Source organism: Pseudorasbora parva, chromosome 8, assembly GCF_024679245.1.
Source record: "Pseudorasbora parva isolate DD20220531a chromosome 8, ASM2467924v1, whole genome shotgun sequence".
Taxonomy (NCBI): domain Eukaryota; kingdom Metazoa; phylum Chordata; class Actinopteri; order Cypriniformes; family Gobionidae; genus Pseudorasbora; species Pseudorasbora parva.
In genome coordinates this window covers 45,503,023-45,523,808 of record NC_090179.1, presented here as the reverse complement: position 1 = coordinate 45,523,808, position 20,786 = coordinate 45,503,023, and the positions used below count along the sequence as shown (strand labels likewise).

Here is a 20,786-nt window from a genome sequence, read left to right as displayed (position 1 = left end):
TGGGTATGACACAGGTATTACAGGAGAGGGTGAAATATGAGGACATTACCCATGTCCCCACTTTACAAAAGGCTTATAAATCACACAGGAGGAGTTTATTTAGAAAGTAAAAATGCAGAATGTGATGGGTAGGTTTACGGGCAGTGTGTGTGTGTGTGTGTGTGTGTGTGTGTGTGTGTGTGTGTGTGTGTGTGTGTGTGTGTGTGTGTGTGTGTGTGATGGGTAGGTTTAGGGGCAAGGGGAGTTTAAGGGGATAGAAAATACGGTTTGTGCGATATATAAAAAAGCATTATGCCTAGGGAATGTCCTCATATTTCACAAAAACAAACGCCTGTGTGTGTGTGTGTGTGTGTGTGTGTGTGTGTGTGTGTGTGTGTGTGTGTGTGTGTCTGTGTGTGTGTGTTGCAATTTTCCCTAATTGCATATAATGTTGATAAAACACGTCATTTACATGTTTGCCTTTAACAGATCTTTTATCTAAAGAGGAACAAAAGCCAATCATCATCTCATCTCCTGTGATATTAAGATTAGACGAGTAGAAGGATCATTAATGAGCTCGTTAAGCTCTAATTAGGGCAGGTGAGCCGATGGCTTCACTGGAGGTTCTTGATTTGCAGTCCATGAACCTTGCTTCTTTTCTTCTTCAGCTTCTTCTTCTTCTTCTTTTTCTTCTCGTCTTTATCCTCATCCTCACTGTCTGAGGAAGATGTGGAGCTGTCACATGACCAGGGGTCGTTCTGGAGAGAATAATACACACGGAAAAAGTGAGCATCAAGAATATCCTTTCACAGGAAGTGTAACGGGATATTTATCCATCATTGTGCACCATTTAAATAAGCTTTTCTTACCTTTCCATCCTTCACATCTGGGACTTTCCAGTCCTCGCCTCCTTCCTCCAGTTCATTCCTGCACTCTGAGTCCGCAGCTGCACACATGGAGATTCATATCAACATCCGCATTTATCATTCATGATATATTCATTCATACACTGTAAAAAATTATTTAGAAAAAAGTTACCTGGTTGCCTTAAAATTTTGAGTTAATACAATGACAAATTTTGAGATTCGACAACCTTTATTAAAATATTATTAAAAGATTTAGTAAGCATATTGGGTAATTGTGTGTGTTTTATTTCTGATGATGCAGTGAAACATGCCAAATAGTGCTATTTTCATGATTTATCAATTATTTTTATGTGGTTCAGATACAAAAATATTTTGAGTTTCTATTTATTAAACAAATTTCCTTCATTGTATCAACTCAAATTTTTAATTTCAATAAACTCAAAATTTTAAGGCAACCAGGTTACTTACTTTTTTAAGTTAAACCAACAAAAACCAACCAATTTTTTTACAGTGCATATATATATATATAGCCACATTTCCCCTTCAGTCCGTCATGTTGGATGGAACATACCGATGAATTGGGATCTCAAGCCTTCGAGAGAAAACTAAACAAGCCAATGGACTTTGACATGTGAAATTTGCATCTTGCGTAGCACTGATATAACTACAGAAGCAGATGCTACACATATTCATCTTTCGCTTCAGAAGGCCTTCATTAACCCTCAGAGATGTGTGGAGCACTTTTATAATGGATGGATACACTGTTTTGGGCTGCCATTATAATGCTTGGATTAGCCAGGACATTTTTTTAACCTCTTTATGGTAAGCAAAAAAGCTTGCGTTCTGCGAGCGGCGCCTCGTGGTTCCATCCCAAAGAGGCATGAAATCGCTCTCACGGACATTTTCCTGGACCAGTTCCCACCTGGTGTTATGACCTGCCGATCTCAATTCGTGCTGCCGAATCTATAGCCATTGTTAAAAAACATCTTAAGACACATCTTTTCCAACTGCACCTGACCAATAGAGAATAGCACTTAACTATCCATTAATTTTTGTTGTTTGTTAAAAAATGAAAAATTGTTTGTGTAATGTGCTAATTAACTGAGACTTCTTACAGCTCTTACAGGTTGTTGGCCTTGTCTGTTTCGTTGCTTCTATTGCTCTCCCCTTTTTTGTAAGTCGCTTTGGATAAAAGCGTCTGCTAAATGATTAAATGTAAATGTAAATCAATATCATTTCAATGAGGAAAAAATATATATATATGTGGTGTTTTCCCTGCTTAAAATTGGACACTATAACAACAGCAATACAATTTTTATATTTCTTTCTTTATTTATTTTTATTTTTTTTTAAGTTTTTTGCTTCAAGGCAACCTTGTACCACAACGGACAAATTGAAACATTTGACATTTTCATGTAGAAAAAAATGATTGAAAACATCAATTTCTTTAACCAGACACCTGAACAAACACATCTACCCAGTTTGTAATGTATTACAAATGTCATATTTCATAAAAAGTAACTTCAAATTCAGCTGTTGCTCTATTCTCCATCTCCGATCTCTCCCTGCCGGAGTCACTAAGACCTCATCTTCCTCTTCCTCACCTTCATCATCAGGCAGCTGTGCTTTAGACCTTTTTAAAGTGCTATAGAAAATGTTATTTATTAAATGCTATTTAATTATAATGTGCACAGTTATAGTATATGAATTATTATTATTATTATTATTATTATAAGTGCATTACAAAATCATGCATAAATGCCAATATATTTAGAGAATTCAAACTTTTCCTTAAAAATATACTATATTTGTATCCAACCTATGTGTCCGGTTTGGGCTTATCCATTATGTTACAATGCTGCAACACACAGTTTGTGTTTTTTTGTTATTTACTCTAAAAAAATGTCATGATCTATAATGTAAAGTTCTTGAAAATACTTCTTTTACTAATTAATACTCGTTTTTTTTTTTTGTGGGTGATGAACTGGACAGACAATAGTGAAAATGCCCTTTTCATTAGGGAAATATGGAGTCATGTGACCTGAGCTGAAACAGCACACCAAATGGACCCCTGTGGGTCATGTGACTCATTTTTTGCACTTTCATTGATTAGTATTTAAGTTGTTCTTCCCTGAGATAGATTTGAACATTAAATTGGTGTTTAATTTTATTAAAAATAAATACCTGGAGGCAACAGCGTACCATAGAGGGTTTTAATATAACTCTGATGGTGTTCGTCTGAAAGAAGAATGATACACACCTACGATGACTTGAGTAAAGGTGAGTAAATCACTGGATAGTTTTCATGTTTTGGTGAACTAACCCTGTGTCGTGTTCATACATTTGCAACAAACATGCGATTAATACATTAAAATTCTTACATATAGCCCTTTTAACATTTAAAACACTTGAAAATACATACAATAAAATACATATAATATTATAATAAATTATAAAATAATGAATAATATCATAATTATTAAAAGAAAACTCAAGCTCAAAATCTCTCAATATAAATTATTGATACTAGTGTTATAACTAGTGTTATACATAGTGATACAAAAATTATACAAAATTATATATGGCACAATTTACTGTGTTAATGTCAAGATTTTGACTATAGATTTTTGCAGGTGTTTATGTTGAGTTATGTATTGCATTGCTTTGTTTGTTTTAGGGTTAAAGGTTTGCAAACATAACCGTCTTGGCTGAAAACTAAAGTTAATCTTCACTTTTTAAGTAACCTAATAGTGGCTAACATTAATATAGATCAATTGTTTAGTTGAATAAATATTTCAAACGCAATCATTTTATTATCAATCAATCGCGTTATACGTGCATTCACTACTAAATTATCTCTTCCCTTTATACTTTAATTTGACGTGACATTTATTTCGACACGATAAACTGAATTACCTGACGGCTGCTCGCGCTCCATCCGCTCGTCTGGTCAATCTCTCCTCTGGCTGCTGACAGGTGCTTTTGTACCTGAGGGAGGGGCGTAACCTTCCGCCGTTCCTACTCATGAATATTAATTAGACGTGACGGCAACACATCAGCTCCAGGATGACGTCGGCGCAACTCAACAGTTGAATAAACAAACACAGATTCATGAATATTAATAACGCTACGAGCCTGGACGCCGCAGGGAAGCTATAGTAACAACGTTAATTCGACCTATTAAATATTCATGAACCAAGCCTTTACATATAAACTCGCAAACTCGTTTTGTTATTTAGTTGTAAAACAGTAACTCAATCCTCTCAGAAGCGTCTCGTCTGTAACAGCAGATCAGATTTAGGATGTCGAGACGGTGTGTGTGTGTGTGTTTTCTCCGTTTCTCTGTGGAAACAGAAGGACAGTGATTGTAAGGTTTACGAAAGCTGAATCCTATGGCTAATGATTAATGCAGCTATGTGAATTTTTTTAATAGCATGTCAAACAGTATACTCGATGAATTATGCAGCAGAACACATTTCCAACAGAAGCCATTGGATGCTGGAGCTAAAACATTCAACACAGATCGCGTTATGATCAGTTTCTGCTGCATGTAGATGATAAACCTGTGCGGCTGGTTCCTGATGTAAAATGGCTGACTCGGAGTGACAGCAGAAATCATCAGGCTCTGTGTCGTGTTTTTCATGATGATCTTGTGCGGATGAACTCCTTGAGCTGGGTTACTGCCTCGCATGAAAAGGAAAACAAATTATATTTACATGATGGATAATAGGCCGACATCTGTGCTGGATATTGTTGTTCATTTATGCAGAATAATGGAATACTACTTAGTGAATATGGTGCTGCTGTTTTTCTTTCATTAGTATGTGAAACTACTACCATACTACTCTTTCTGTTTCTGCAATGTACACCAATCAGGCATAACATTATGACCTAATATTGTGTTGGTCCCCCTTTTGCTGCCAAAACAGCCCTGACCCATCGAGGCATGGGTGTATCTGGCACCAAGATGTTAGCAGCAGATCCTGTAAGTTGTGAGGTGGGGCCTCAATGGATCGGACTTGTTTGTCCAGCACATCCTACAGATGCTCGAATGGATTGAGATCTGGGAGTCAACACCTCAAACTTTTTGTTGTGCTCCTCAATCCAAATGGGCGTGGCTTCTTCCCATAGTGCATCCTGGGGCCATGTGTTCCTCAGGTAAGCCACACACACACACACCCGGCCTTCCACGTGATGTAAAATAACACGTGATTCCTCAGACCTAGTCACCTTCTTCCATTGCTCCGAGGTCCAGTTCTGATGCTCACGTGCCACTGTTGGTGCTTTCGGCGGGGTCAGAGGTCACCCTGACTGGTCAGCGGCTATGCCGCCCCATACGCAACAAACTGAGCTGCTCTGTGTATTCTTATGGGGCGGCAGTGGCTCAGTGGTTCATGTAGATTGTCTACAAACCGAAAGGTTGGTGGTTCGATCCCCGGTTCCACCTGACCAAGTGTCGAAGTGTCCTTGAGCAAGACACCTAACCCCAGCTGCTCCCGACGAGCTGGATGGCACCTTACATGGCTGACATCGCCGTCGGTGTATGAATGGGTGAATGTGAGGCAAAAATGTAAAGCGCTTTGGATGCCCATAGGGTCTGTTAAAAGTGTTATATAAATGCAGTCAATATTCTGACAGCTTTCTATCAGAACCAGCATTAACTTCTGGAGCAGTTTGAGCTCCAGTAGCTCGTCTGTTTGATCGGACCACACGGGCCAGCCTTCGCTCCCCACGTGCATCAATGAGCCTTGGCCGCCCATGACCCTGTGGCCGGTTCTCCACTGTTCCTCTTGGAGCACTTTTGATAGATACGGACCACTGCAGACCGGGAACAGCCCACAAGAGCTGCAGTTTTGGAGATGCTCTGACCCAGTCGTCTAGCCGTCACAATCTGGCCCTTGTCAAACTCACTCAAATCCTTACGCTTGCCCATTTCTCCTGCTTCTAACACAATGCACTGTATGCGGTGAATGAATAAAAGGAATATCGTCCTCATTGCATGGTGATCATCACGGAAACTGTGTGTAAAATGATGGAATCAAATAATGAAGTTTTATGTTCACATTGGACGAGGAAGGTCAAAAAAAGCATTTTCCATTGTGGGTTACAGTATTTTATATCAATGTGTCCAGAAATATTGCTCCATACACACACACACACACACACTACAGAAATAGCACGAGCAGTATGTTAGTGTGTGGATCCTCTGATCAGTGTCTCGTCCTGACGCTCCTCCTGCAGCATTCTGGGAATGAATTATCATGCTGAGATAATGTGTATCAGGTATTGTTCTTAAACGCAGCCCCACCTTCTATTTCCAGGAGCTTGTGAGTGGATTACGTGTGTATTTCTCTCTCTCTCTCTCTCTCTCTCTCTCTCTGTGTGTGTGTGTGTGTGTGTGTGTGTGTGTGTGTGTGTGTGTGTGTGTGTGTGTGTGTGTGTGTGTGTGTGTGTGTGTGTGTGTGTGTGTGTGTGTGTGAACCTGATGAGTTCTCAGAAACCAGCGCTTTATGTGCAGGTGATGTTAGTGCAGCTTAACCACAACTGACTACACAAACTGACGTACGTGTGTGTGTGTGTGTGTGTGTGTGTGTGTGTGTGTGTGTGTGTGTGTGTGTGTGTGTGTGTGTGTGTGTGTGTGTGTGTGTGTGTATGAGCAATGTGTGTTTGATGTTAGGCTGGGCAATTTATAACTCAAAAAATGTGATTTTATTATATTAATATTACATTTATTGTACATAAAATGTATAAACCATTACGTAATAAGAACAATCATTACTGTAATAATAATAATATAATATATGCGTGTGTATATAATTATTATGTACATATAAATACACACACACAATACAATATGACACATTTAACTAATACAATTTTAATGATGACTTAATCTATTAATCATGATGAATGTGCATTAGTTGCTGATGCGGTAATCATTAATAAATGTTTAGTTCTTCATAAGTCACACATTAACTCTATTATTATTATCTGTGCATTAGTTAAGCATGAATTAATGCATATTAGTGAGCCCGTATTTCTAAGTGTTACATAATTTTTTTCTAAGCTATAAAAAGGCAGTAATAATATAATAAAATAGATATAATAAATAGCATTATCTTTTTTATTTTTATAAAAAAAATATTATTGAATACCACAAAGTATTATTGTTATTATAGTGTATTTTTTTATTGTTTATAGCTTAATATTTAATTGTATTCTTTCAATCTCGATCTGAAATGCCTTGAAAAGTGTTGCCACATCTGAGCTCATCACATTGCATTCTGGGATTGCTAAGTGGGGTCGCGTCTCCAGTATGACACCTTGAAACGCTGGCCAGAGGAGGCAGCTCGGGGGATTTTAGAAGATGAGCAGTTAAGCTGAAGCGAGTCTCGTCGTGTGTGTATTCCCACACTGTTCTCAGCTCAGAGACGGGCAGTGACAGTGAAGCGAGTCTCGTCGTGTGTGTATTCCCACACTGTTCTCAGCTCAGAGACGGGCAGTGACGGTGAAGCGAGTCTCGTCGTGTGTGTATTCCTTCACTGTTCTCAGCTCAGAGACGGGCAGTGACAGTGAAGCGAGTCTCGTCGTGTGTGTATTCCCACACTGTTCTCAGCTCAGAGACGGGCAGTGACGCTGAAGCGAGTCTCGTCGTGTGTGTATTCCTACACTGCCTCACCGCACGATCTCTGGCAGCAGGACGACCTCACAGCTGAAGGATGCTGGGGCGGTTGCCAAGGGAACAGATGTTGAGAACAACTGCACACACAGCTGGACGAAACACGGCGCGTGCTGGGAGGGGCTTAGGGGCGTGTGTGTGTGTGTGTAGCTGAGACAGAGTGTGTGAGAATCTGTGTGAGATGAATCTTTCAAGAGAACAAAACGACTGCGGAATTCTAAATGAGGCTCAATGAAATTATGCTGTCGAATCACGGCAACAGATGATCAGGACTGGTGTGTGTGTGTGTGTGTGTATGTGTGTGTGTGTGTGTGTCGGAGGACAGTAGCTATGTTTGCAATTTAAATTTATGCAAAATTACTTGCAAAATATCACACATCAGTTTGTCAATAAAGCAGCGTTTCTGTCCCATGTGTTCAAGAGAACACAATCCTCATTTCTCAGACGCTTTCATGACTTTTTAATGCACATCTATACATTTATTTCCTAAATGTGCTTTTATTTTATGTGCTTATCTTCTTACAAAATAAATGTATCCAGCTCAAGTGAACATATGCATTTCTCTTCCATATTTTACTCTCATCTATCCAACAATGCATATATCCGGATAAGTGCATAAAACATATGGATAGCAGTTAGATAGTAGTTTTTAAAATAAATAAAATAAACTTTTTTATTATTATTATTTATTACGAAGAACAATTAGAGCTGCATGATAAAATGACAAAATCTAAATTGGATGAATGAATTTAAAAAATCAGGTTGATTCAATGACTCACTCATTAAGACTTCACTTCTTCCATTTCTGGATGAATCAGTGTTTTTGAACAAATCTCTTGAGTGAATGATTCAATGACTCACTCATAAAGTCTTCACTTGTTTCATTACTGGATGAATCAGTGTTTTTGAACATATCTGTTGAGTAAATTATTCAATGACTCACTCATAAAGACTTCACTTGTTTCATTACTGGATGAATCAGTGTTTTTGAAGAAATCTATTGAGTGAATGATTCAATGACTCACTCATTAAGACATCACTTGTTTCATTTCTGGATGAATCAGTGTTTTTTAAGAAATCTATTTAGTGAATGATTCAATGACTCACTCATTAAGACTTCATTTGCTTCATTACGAGATGAATCAGTGTTTTTGAAGAAATCTATTGAGTGAATGATTCAATGACTCACTCATAAAGACTTCATTTGCTTCATTACGAGATGAATCAATGTTTTTGAACAAATCTATTGAGTGAATGATTCAATGACTCATTAATTAAAACTTCACTTGTTTCATTACTGGATGAATCAGTGTTTTAAACAAATCTCTTGAGTGAATGATTCAATGACTCACTCATAAAGACTTCTCTTGTTTCATTACTGGATGAATCAGTGTTTTTAAACAAATCTCTTGAATGAATGATTCAATGACTCACTCATTAAGACTTCACTTGTTTCATTACTGGATGAATCAGTGTTTTTGAACAAATCTATTGAGTGAATGATTCAATGACTCACTCATAAAGACTTCACTTGCTTCATTACGAGATGAATCAGTGTTTTTGAACAAATCTATTGAGTGAATGATTCAATGACTCACTCATAAAGACTTCTCTTGTTTCATTACTGGATGAATCAGTGTTTTTGAACAAATCTCTTGAGTGAATGATTCAATGACTCACTCATAAAGACTTCTCTTGTTTCATTACTGGATGAATCAGTGTTTTTAAACAAATCTCTTGAATGAATGATTCAATGACTCACTCATTAAGACTTCACTTGTTTCATTACTGGATGAATCAGTGTTTTTGAACAAATCTATTGAGTGAATGATTCAATGACTCACTCATAAAGACTTCACTTGCTTCATTACGAGATGAATCAGTGTTTTTTAAGAAATCTATTTAGTGAATGATTCAATGACTCACTCATTAAGACTTCATTTGCTTCATTACGAGATGAATCAATGTTTTTGAACAAATCTATTGAGTGAATGATTCAATGACTCATTAATTAAAACTTCACTTGTTTCATTACTGGATGAATCAGTGTTTTAAACAAATCTCTTGAGTGAATGATTCAATGACTCACTCATAAAGACTTCTCTTGTTTCATTACTGGATGAATCAGTGTTTTTGAACAAATCTCTTTAGTGAATGATTCAATGACTCACTCATAAAGACTTCTCTTGTTTCATTACTGGATGAATCAGTGTTTTTAAACAAATCTCTTGAATGAATGATTCAATGACTCACTCATTAAGACTTCACTTGTTTCATTACTGGATGAATCAGTGTTTTTGAACAAATCTATTGAGTGAATGATTCAATGACTCACTCATAAAGACTTCACTTGCTTCATTACGAGATGAATCAGTGTTTTTGAACAAATCTATTGAGTGAATGATTCAATGACTCACTCATAAAGACTTCTCTTGTTTCATTACTGGATGAATCAGTGTTTTTGAACAAATCTCTTGAGTGAATGATTCAATGACTCACTCATAAAGACTTCTCTTGTTTCATTACTGGATGAATCAGTGTTTTTAAACAAATCTCTTGAATGAATGATTCAATGACTCACTCATTAAGACTTCACTTGTTTCATTACTGGATGAATCAGTGTTTTTGAACAAATCTATTGAGTGAATGATTCAATGACTCACTCATAAAGACTTCACTTGCTTCATTACGAGATGAATCAGTGTTTTTGAACAAATCTATTGAGTGAATGATTCAATGACTCACTCATAAAGACTTCACTTGCTTCATTACGAGATGAATCAGTGTTTTTTTAAAGTCAAGATTCATCAATATTGCTCATTCTTAACTATGGTTAGGGACTTGAACCCAAAGAAAAAAAATTCTAGCTTTGCACAGGAAAGCACCACTCACACTCTCTTTAGACGATGAAGAGATGGTCTGTGTGTCAGTTTCTGTACCTCAGCATTCACTGTCCCTCTAATGGCCGTCTGACACCGCTGTCTTCCTCTCCGGCGCTGATAGACAGATGGAGATGGGAAGTAGTCCTGTAGCTCTGGTGTCTGTCAGCCGAGGCTGGAGTGTCGTGTAACCTCACATTTACCCTGAGAGAGAGAGAGAGAGAGAGAGAGAGAGAGAGAGAGAGAGAGAGAGAGAGAGAGAGAGAGAGAGAGAGAGAGAGAGAGAGAGAGAGAGAGACAGAGACAGAGACAGAGAGAGAGAGAGAGAGAGAGAGAGAGAGAGAGAGAGAGAGAGAGAGAGCGAGAGAATGGTTCTTTAAGAACAGCTGGCTGGGGGACATGGCGGTGCTAAACCACTGATTAAATGAATTTCTGCAGCTCTTTCCATCTGCTCAGAATTTCTTCTTGATGAAACAATCTCGTTTTCTCAACATGATGAATGACATACCGCCCTTCTTTATCATTTCATTTTTATCCAATAATGTCTTTAGAGCAAAACACATACTTTATTCTTCATTACCATTCTTCATTCGTAAACACGTGAGTGTTTGTCTAATGCAGAGGAAGTACGGTGTCCTGTTGTACATCAGTGTTATTTTATTATCATACTGTTATAGTTTTTCTGAAAGTGCCCTGTTATTTTTATTTTAAAGGTTCCCATTTGGTTTATCCTGCAATAGGTTCACATGAAGCCACAGTCTAAAAACACATGTTGTCTTAATATACATTGCACATCTCCTTATTTCTCAAAGAGTCTAAAACAACTCAATCAATCGAATAATCTGTCTCTCTAAACCCCTCTGCTCTGCTCTGATTGGTCAGATGGCCCGGTCTGCTGTGATCTGTTATGTTTGTGTCATTTGTATTCATTTTCTTTTAAAACAATCTACACACAGAAGTCATTTTAGTACTTCAACTAAACAAAAATCAATCACAGTGCTTGGCACCTAGCTAAAAAAAAAGAAGTTTGTATATTTGATCTTAAAACTTATTTCAAGTACACTGTCAGAAAAAAAGGTACATTGCTGTCACCGGAGTGGTACAAAACCAAAAAGGTACTAATAAATGTACCTTTAAAGGGTTAGTTCACCCAAATATGAAATGTCTGTCATTAACTCCTCCCCCTAATGTCGTTCCACACCCGTAAGACCTCCGTTCATCTTCACACACAGTTTAAGATATTTTATATTTAGTCCGAGAGCGTATGCAAGTGTATGCACACTATACTGTCCATGTCCAGAAAGGGAATAAAAACATCATCACAGTAGTCCATATGAGACATCAGTGGGTTAATTAGAGTCTCTTGAAGCATCAGAAATACATTTGGGTCCAAAAATAACAAAAAATACGACTTTATTCAGCATTGGCTTCTCCTCCATGTGCCTCCAAAAAGAATCAAACGTTTCATGAATCAGTGAATCGATCAATGATTCGGGTTGCCAATGTCACGTGATTTCAGCAGTTTGGCTCCATAGACTGTAAAAAATATGGACGTAGTGTCCGTGACGTCACCCATAGGCTTCCGATAAGCCGCCCTGAAGCGTAAAGTAGGGGCGAGCTGGGCGTTGCCATCTTGTGAGCGAGTCATCGCGTGTCACTCCCGGATAACAGAAAATGGGCAAAAAGGTGGGATGTGCGCAGAGCTGAGGTGACGCAATAACTATAGACGGCGGATAAATGGCTATCCACTTGTAACCACGCCCTTAATTATGCAGAACCTTAAGGCTTTAAATAACGTAAACAAATGAGTTATAAAAAAATTCACCCCCCTCAGAGTTATCATGAAGATCAAAATTAGCTGTATAGGCAAAAACCACAATGTGTACCAGACTGTAAACATGTTTTTTTTTTCTGCTTTAAAGTTGAGAATTTTAACATGAGGCTCAATGAGATTCTGCTCCTTCTGGAGCCGCTCTAGTGGCCAGTTAAGGGATTGCAGTTTACATTACTGCCGTATTGGCTTCAAGAGAGATCGCGGGAGGTTGCTGCTTGTTCGGTTCGTGTCAAAATGCTGAAATCACGTGACATTGGCAACTTGACGTGTGTGTGTGTAATTCACCCAAAAACAATTTCATTTTTGGGTGAATTAACCCTTTAAGGTTCTACTATGTTCCTTTAAGGCACTAACATGCACTCTTAAAGTACTGATATGTACCTTTTTAGGTATTAATATGTATCATTTAGGGCTAAGTAAAGTACAGAGATGTACCTTTTCACTTTTATACCTTAGGGTGCCGCCCCAGTGACAGCACTGTACCTTTATTTCTGAGAGTGTGATGATATTTGTGATGGTTTTAGGCAAGGCACATTTATTTGTAAAGCACATTTCATACCCAATGGCAATTCAAAGTGCTTTACATAGAAATTAATTAAAACAGTGGTAACATATGCATGAGAAAAAAGACACCATGTGTACTGATTAAAAATAAAAAACAAGGATAGTTAAAAACAGTTGTAAAGATAATAATAATAAAAAAGTATTTTTTTTTTTGTTGTTTTGTTTAGTTTTATAGAATAATGCACACTTGTGTATCAAACCTCTGCTCTCCAGGGGGCGCTAGAGCGCTTTTTAGTGGCCAAACGTTACTATACATATTAATATACTGTTTTTTCCCCCCGTGCTCTATAATTTGTGCATTCGTTCATGTCTCTATATGGAGAGTTTACAAACCATTACACATGTTCAGACGGTGGAGTTTGATAGATTGGCTGTAAATCCCTGTTATCAGTGTTTTCTGCCTGTGTGACGCTGATAATCGGATGCTTTGCTGAACCTGTTATCATTCTGACAAAGCAATGAAAGAAACGTTGCCTACAGCTCGTCCCCGTGCGGCTTCAAATGACTCAATCTGTCTGTTGAATCCTCTGAAGTGTGATTGTGATTTGTTGAAGTGTCATGTTGTTGCTCCTGGAATCCTTCTGGCCATTGTGGAATAATGCTTTACTAATAAAAAAATATGCAGTTTGTTTTTTTGTATCCGTAAAATGGCATACGATGATTTTTGTACATGTACCACTGTAATACCATGGCATTATTTAAAGCATTAATCATCTACTGTCATAATGCAGCAGCAGCTTGAAGCTGAATTAAAATATCCTACATTCACGCTGAGAATAACCTTTGGTGAGGGAATTACTTGAAACAATTTTCAATCAGAAGTTGCAACAAATAATTAAACAAAACAAATAATTCACAAATAATTACAAAGAAAGGGCACGCTGAAATAAACGTGATGTTTCTTGTATAATAATAATAATAAAGACGCTTATTTAATTAAGTGTCTTTCTACAAACTCAAGGTCGCTTTACAATAGTATAGCAAATAAACATGACAGAAACAATTCAGACAAACTGAGAGAGATAACAATAACTGAGATAGATGACATGAATCAGATCTTTAAAAAGTACACATTTTAGGAAATATAATCGGATTACTTTTAGATTACTTTTGAATTTATTATACTTGATCATATTTGAATACACTGTAAAAAATATATGTTCAGTAAGTTATGACGACATATGTATTTACATTGTTTAACTCATCAAAATAAGTTAAGACATTTTAAACTTGTTTTTACTAGTTATACAAGATGTAACTCATTTTTTAAAGTCAGTTTAACATAATTTAAGTTTAAATAACTTAAACATCCAAGTCGATTGTACTGCAAATGTTCAAAATGTGCCTTTTCTTTTTACAGTGTACTGTATATTCTGTTTTTTGTTTTCCTTGCACTGACTTAAACTATATTTGTCTACCTTGTATAATACTAAAATACGGATCTGCCAACATTATCGCTCTATGATAAATTAAAATAAGCTGATAACATCACTGTTTTCTCCAGAACGACTGTACAGCCAAATCTAATTTTGTTGCAATATTATCCTGTTTGACACTGTGAAGCTGCTTTGACACAATCGGGATTGTAAAAGCGCTATATAAATAAAGTTGATTGATTGATTGATTGATTGATTGATTGATTGATTGATTGATTGATAGTACTTTTTTGTGCCATTGGAATAAATGAATGAATGAAATGAAAAATGAATGAATGAACTCATTTGTTACATTGATTAGAGTAGGATAATCTTTACAGTTTGTAAAATGTGTCAAATGTACTCCAATAATCAATAAGAAATAAAAGCATGAGTATATTTCAAGCATTAGAGTCACTTATATTCATTGCTGATTATATGCAACATAATTAGATCCAAATAATTATTAACTATTTGCAATTACGATATATTACGTTTTAAAATACTGATCATTAGATTACAGTTACAGTACATGAGTGCAGATTGAGTGCATGTTATTCTGTGTTTCATAGTGTTTTTCTTTTAAAATTATTTATTTTATATAATAATAATTAATAATAATAATAATAATAATAATAATAATAATAATAATAATAATAATAATAATAATAGGTAATTTTATCAAATAATAAACCCCAGTTTGGCAAATCCTGATGTAATATGTAATGTTTAATGAACTTGAACATATTTTCTTTCTCTTTGTATTAATCAGGGGCAAGCTTATCCTTTTTAAATAACATATGGTCAACATTAGTCCAAAAGTAATCTGATTATATCGCATGAAATGTGTACTAATTATAATTTTCATCATGTGACTACAGTTTGTGAGTAATCTACCCAGTGCTGCTTGTATTAATATAGTACCCAATAAACCAAAGAAGAAAAGGGAAACGTGAATCATCTCACTCTAGTGATTTTGTTTCAAATTATTTATTTTATATGTAATAATAATATAAACCCCAGTTTGGGAAAATCCTGATTTAATATGTAATGTTAGGTAAATTGAATGTCGTTGAAAGAGAAATGGAATATGATTTTCTTTGTATCTTTATATTAAACATGGACAAGATTATCCCATTCAAATGCTATATGGTCAAATGCAATCTAATTATATTGCCTAAAATGTGTAATTACTAATTACAGTTTTCATCTACAATGTGAGAATAATATACCCAGCTCTGCTCAATAAAAGATACACAAATAAATTCAGAAAAAGGAAACATGAATCATCTAACTCTAAAACTGTAATAAATCAATTTACTGTTAAACATCCAAAGGGGAAAAAAAATCACCTGTGAAAGAGCTGATATTAAAATGAAGTACCGGTGTGAGTCCAGACGGAGGCGCTGTTGCTGCACACGAGGAGCGGGCGGGGAGGGGAGGGGAGGGGCCGCTCGTCTGGGAGAGATGACCTTGATAAAGCCAAGTGTGAACGAGAAGGAGGCTGAAAGGAGGGGGAGCCTGTGGTGTGAGAGACATAATCCAGCTCAGAAGTGAACATATCGATTCAGAGAGAGAGAGAGAGAGAGAGAGAGAGAGAGAGAGAGAGAGTGAGAGAGAGAGTGAGAGAGAGAGAGAGAGAGAGAGAGAGAGAGAGAGAGAGAGAGAGAGAGAGAGAGAGAGAGAAGAGAGAGAGAGAGAGAGAGAGAGAGAGAGAGAGAGAGAGAGAGAGAGAGAGAGAGAGAGAGACTGTTTTAGTCAATGGAAACATGATTCTCTTCCGTATAACACCACGCCCGTGTCAGATGCTCATTCAGCTCCTGCATCATTATTCTCTCGATCTGACTGTAAACATCATCGCTTCAAGATAAAGCCAACAGCACTGAGACTTCACGACCTTCAGCCATTCAAAACTATGAAGGCATATTTAATGATCATATAAGATATGCATTAGAAGGTAAAGTTAATTTGCGGTATTTTATATGAATATTTAACAATTCCAAATGCACTAAATAATAATTAAATATAAACGATTCCCCGCGTTGTCTATGAAGGTGTTAATTCAAACCATAGCCTGATCTACATCAATCAGGCATAACATAATATTGTGTTGGTCCTACTTTTGCTGCCAAAACAGCCCTGACCCGTCAAGGCATGTGCTCCACTAGACCTCTGATCTTACACCAAGATGTTAGCAGCAATTCCTTTAAGTCCTGTAAGTTGTGAAGTGGGACCACAATGGATCGAACTTGTTTGATGCTCGCGTAGCACTGTTGGTGCATCAATGAGCCTTGGCCGCCCATGACCCTGTGGCCGGTTCTCCACTGGTCCTTCCTTGGAGCACTTTTGATAGATACTGACCACTGCAGACCGGGAACAGCCCACAAGAGCTGCAGTTTTGGAGATGCTCTGACCCAGTCGTCTAGCCGTCACAATCTGGCAAAACTCGCTTAAATCCTCACGCTTGCCCATTTCTCCTGCTTCTAACACATCAACGGCTGAGGACAAAATGTTCGCTTGCTGCCTAATATATCCCACCCACTAACAGGAGCCGTGATGAAGAGATCATCAGTGATATTCACATCATCTGTCAGTGGTCATAATGTTATGCCTGATCAGTGTATATAGTCTATAGTCTCAAATATAAACCCTTTTTATCAGCTACACCGGTAGACATTAAGGGATCCGCAAGCCAGCTACTTACTGCTCACACTCGTTAACAAACATCCCGTCGCCGTCCGCACTGCTGAGAGCGGCGTTTAGACGAATATGTGCCGTGCGCATTCCTCTCAATAACACAATAAACACACAACAAGCCAGCTGTGAGAAATCAGCGGTTCAGAAAGCATCTGATCATAGTGATGTGGATGTTTGAAGCTCTGCAGTTCAATACATTTTCCTGTCAAAAGTCACACACAAAATCCGCCTGAAGGCTTTCATAGATAATATAAGAAGGTCTTGGGATTTTTTTACATTTCGTTACAAGATGTTCACACATTGCCAATAGAAAAGCGATTAACATGAAAATTCTTACATATTGCCCCTTGAAAGTAAAACAAAGGTTGCATAACATCTCAGTAAATATTAAGTAGATAGATAGATAGATAGATAGATAGATAGATAGATAGATAGATAGATAGATAGATGATGGATGGATGGATGGATGGATGGATGGATGGATGGATGGATGGATGGATGGACGGACGGACGGACGGACGGACGGACGGACGGACGGACGGACGGACGGACGGACGGACGGACGGACGGACGGACGGACGGAATAGATAGATAGATAGATAGATAGATAGATAGATAGATAGATAGATAGATAGATAGATAGATAGATAGATAGATAGATAGATAGATAGATAGATAGATAGATAGATAGATAGATAGATAGATAGATTATAAATGACTGAACTGCATTTTTAAGTTGAAGATAAATTGAATAGCCAGATTCCTCTTGCAAATGTAAGTGGACTGCAGTGCACCAAAAAGACACGCCATCACCCGTTTCAGCACCTTTGCTGGAGGATCATTGGGGGTGTCGAGGGTAATTAGGTACGTCGGACACAGTCCATTGATTAGACTTAATGACTGACACCGAATGACATTCCAGTAATCATCCCGGGAACCTTCCGCTAACCTCCGAGGTCGGCGCTCTAAGTGCTGAGTCTGTGTTCTCTCTCCTCCAGGCCTCTGTTCTTCAGATCTCCGTTTGATTTGCTCCCGCTGAACTTTGACTCAGAGAGACGCAGTGAGCAGAACTCTCAGGAATTATGTGTGAGAAGACATTGATTTTTCTAACCTTCATTCCAGTGAGAAACCAAAGAATTTATCAGTTCTTCTATTCACGTGTGAGACTGTAACAGGCTGTTAGAATCAGAACAATGGAGGACCGAAACGAAACAACTCAGACTTAACAAGACATTAGCATAAAGCAGTTATCAGGAAAAGACAGACAGAGCTAAAGTCATTAACAAAGCAAACTAAAGCAGAGAAGTGCACTGATACCAGTCCAGATTGCATTATAATCAATCAAGCTGTCCACACAATGTTTGCCTATTACAGCCAGTATGCAATATTTATAACACAGAAAAATAAATAAACCAGTATTTACTTGAGATGGCATGCAACCTTTATCAGTTATTATAATTCAAACCATCTGATGAAGGTTGCATGACCATTACGATTCAGGTAAATATTGGATTTTTTTGCCAGCTGAGGCAGTGTGCAAGTGGCATATTCATGAAATAATAATAAGCAATCTTAAAAAATCTTGCAAAAAAAGTTAATAAAAAGTAACATTTTAATCTTGTTAAATATTAAGTATATTAAATTATTGTTTTTAAATTATTTTAATATGTTCCTTGAGGTTCACTTATAATGTTGATTAGGTTTTTTGCACACAAAAAAACTTCTGTCTGAAATGATTACTTTCTAAAGCTCGTCTCCTTTAAGGCATGTCAGTAAACGCCCACTGTTTGATTGGTTAACATCAAGCTTTCCCATAGCTCAAACAGTAGAGCATTGCACTAGCAACGCAAAGGTCATGGGTTGAATTCCCAGGGAGAGCAAGATGTAAAATGTGTACCTTGAATGCAATGTAAGTCGCTTTGGATAAAAGCGTCTGCCTAAATGTAAATGTAAAAAATCAACTGGAGGATCAAAGCCAGTGATCTTTCACTCTACCATTTATCCTGTTGTCGGCAGTCTGAAGCACATGGAGCATGTCAGAAACTGAACACACATCTGTATACTGTATCAGTGTAGACAGCCAGTCATTATAATCTGAACACACATCTGTATACTGTATCAGTGTAGACAGCATCAGTCATTATAATCTGAACACACATCTGTATACTGTATCAGTGTAGACAGCCAGTCATTATAATCTGAACACACATCTGTATACTGTATCAGTGTAGACAGCATCAGTCATTATAATCTGAACACACATCTGTATACTGTATCAGTGTAGCCAGCGTCAGTCATTATAATCTGAACACACATCTGTATACTGTATCAGTGTAGACAGCCAGTCATTATAATCTGAACACACATCTGTATACTGTATCAGTGTAGACAGCATCAGTCATTATAATCTGAACACACATCTGTATACTGTATCAGTGTAGCCAGCGTCAGTCATTATAATCTGAACACACATCTGTATACTGTATCAGTGTAGACAGCGTCAGTCATTATTATCTGAACACATATCTATATACCGTATCAGTGTAGACAGCGTCAGTCATTATAATCTGAACACACATCTGTATACTGTATCAGTGTAGACAGCCAGTCATTACAATCTGAACACACATCTGTATACTGTATCAGTGTAGACAGCGTCAGTCATTATAATCTGAACACACATCGGTATACTGTATCAGTGTAGACAGCCAGTCATTACAATCTGAACACACATCTGTATACTGTATCAGTGTAGACAGCTTCAGTCATTATAATCTGAACACACATCTGTATACTGTATCAGTGTAGACAGCCAGTCATTATAATCTGAACACACATCTGTATACTGTATCAGTGTAGACAGCGTCAGTCATTATAATCTGAACACACATCTGTATACTGTATCAGTGTAGACAGCATCAGTCATTATAATCTGAACACACATCTGTATACTGTATCAGTGTAGACAGCGTCAGTCATTATAATCTGAACACACATCTGTATACTGTATTAGTGTAGACAGCGTCAGTCATTATAATCTGAACACACATCTGTATACTGTATCAGTGTAGACAGCGTCAGTCATTATAATCTGAACACACATCTGTATACTGTATCAGTGTAGACAGCTTCAGTCATTATAATCTGAACACACATCTGTATACTGTATCAGTGTAGACAGCTTCAGTCATTATAATCTGAACACACATCTGTATACTGTATCAGTGTAGACAGCATCAGTCATTATAATCTGAACACACATCTGTATACTGTATCAGTGTAGACAGCGTCAGTCATTATAATCTGAACACACATCTGTATGCTGTATCAGTGTAGACAGCGTCAGTCATTATAATCTGAACACACATCTGTATTCTGTATCAGTGTAGACAGCATCAGTCATTATAATCTGAACACACATCTGTATACTGTATTAGTGTAGACAGCATCAGTCATTATAATCTGAACACACATCTGTATACTGTATTAGTGTAGACAGCGTCAGTCATTATAATCTGAACACACATCTGTATACTGTATCAGTGTAGACAGCGTCAGTCATTATTATCTGAACACACATCTGTATACTGTATCAGTGTAGACAGCGTCAGTCATTATAATCTGAACACACATCTGTATACTGTATCAGTGTAGACAGCGTCAGTCATTATAATCTGAACACATATCTATATACCGTATCAGTGTAGACAGCATCAGTCATTATAATCTGAACACACATCTGTATACTGTATCAGTGTAGACAGCGTCAGTCATTATTATCTGAACACATATCTATATACCGTATCAGTGTAGACAGCATCAGTCATTATAATCTGAACACACATCTGTATACTGTATCAGTGTAGACAGCAA

The 20,786-nt window shown here is 37.3% G+C and overlaps 2 long non-coding RNA genes across 2 annotated transcripts in view; both read right to left on the bottom strand.

The window, feature by feature from the left end:
• Positions 1–676: 676 nt before the first annotated feature.
• LOC137085340 (uncharacterized) lies at positions 677–4,103 on the bottom strand. The gene is made up of 3 exons (XR_010906967.1): positions 3,762–4,103; positions 849–925; positions 677–737 (listed from the first exon to the last, which is right to left on the bottom strand). It is a non-coding gene; the product is annotated as an uncharacterized lncRNA (long non-coding RNA).
• A 6,476-nt stretch (positions 4,104–10,579) lies between these two features.
• LOC137084915 (uncharacterized) overlaps positions 10,580–20,786 on the bottom strand; it is a 96,950-nt gene continuing 86,743 nt past the window's right edge. The window contains exon 4 of the long non-coding RNA XR_010906829.1: positions 10,580–10,607. This is a non-coding gene — a long non-coding RNA (uncharacterized lncRNA). The remainder of the gene's footprint in view (positions 10,608–20,786) is intronic.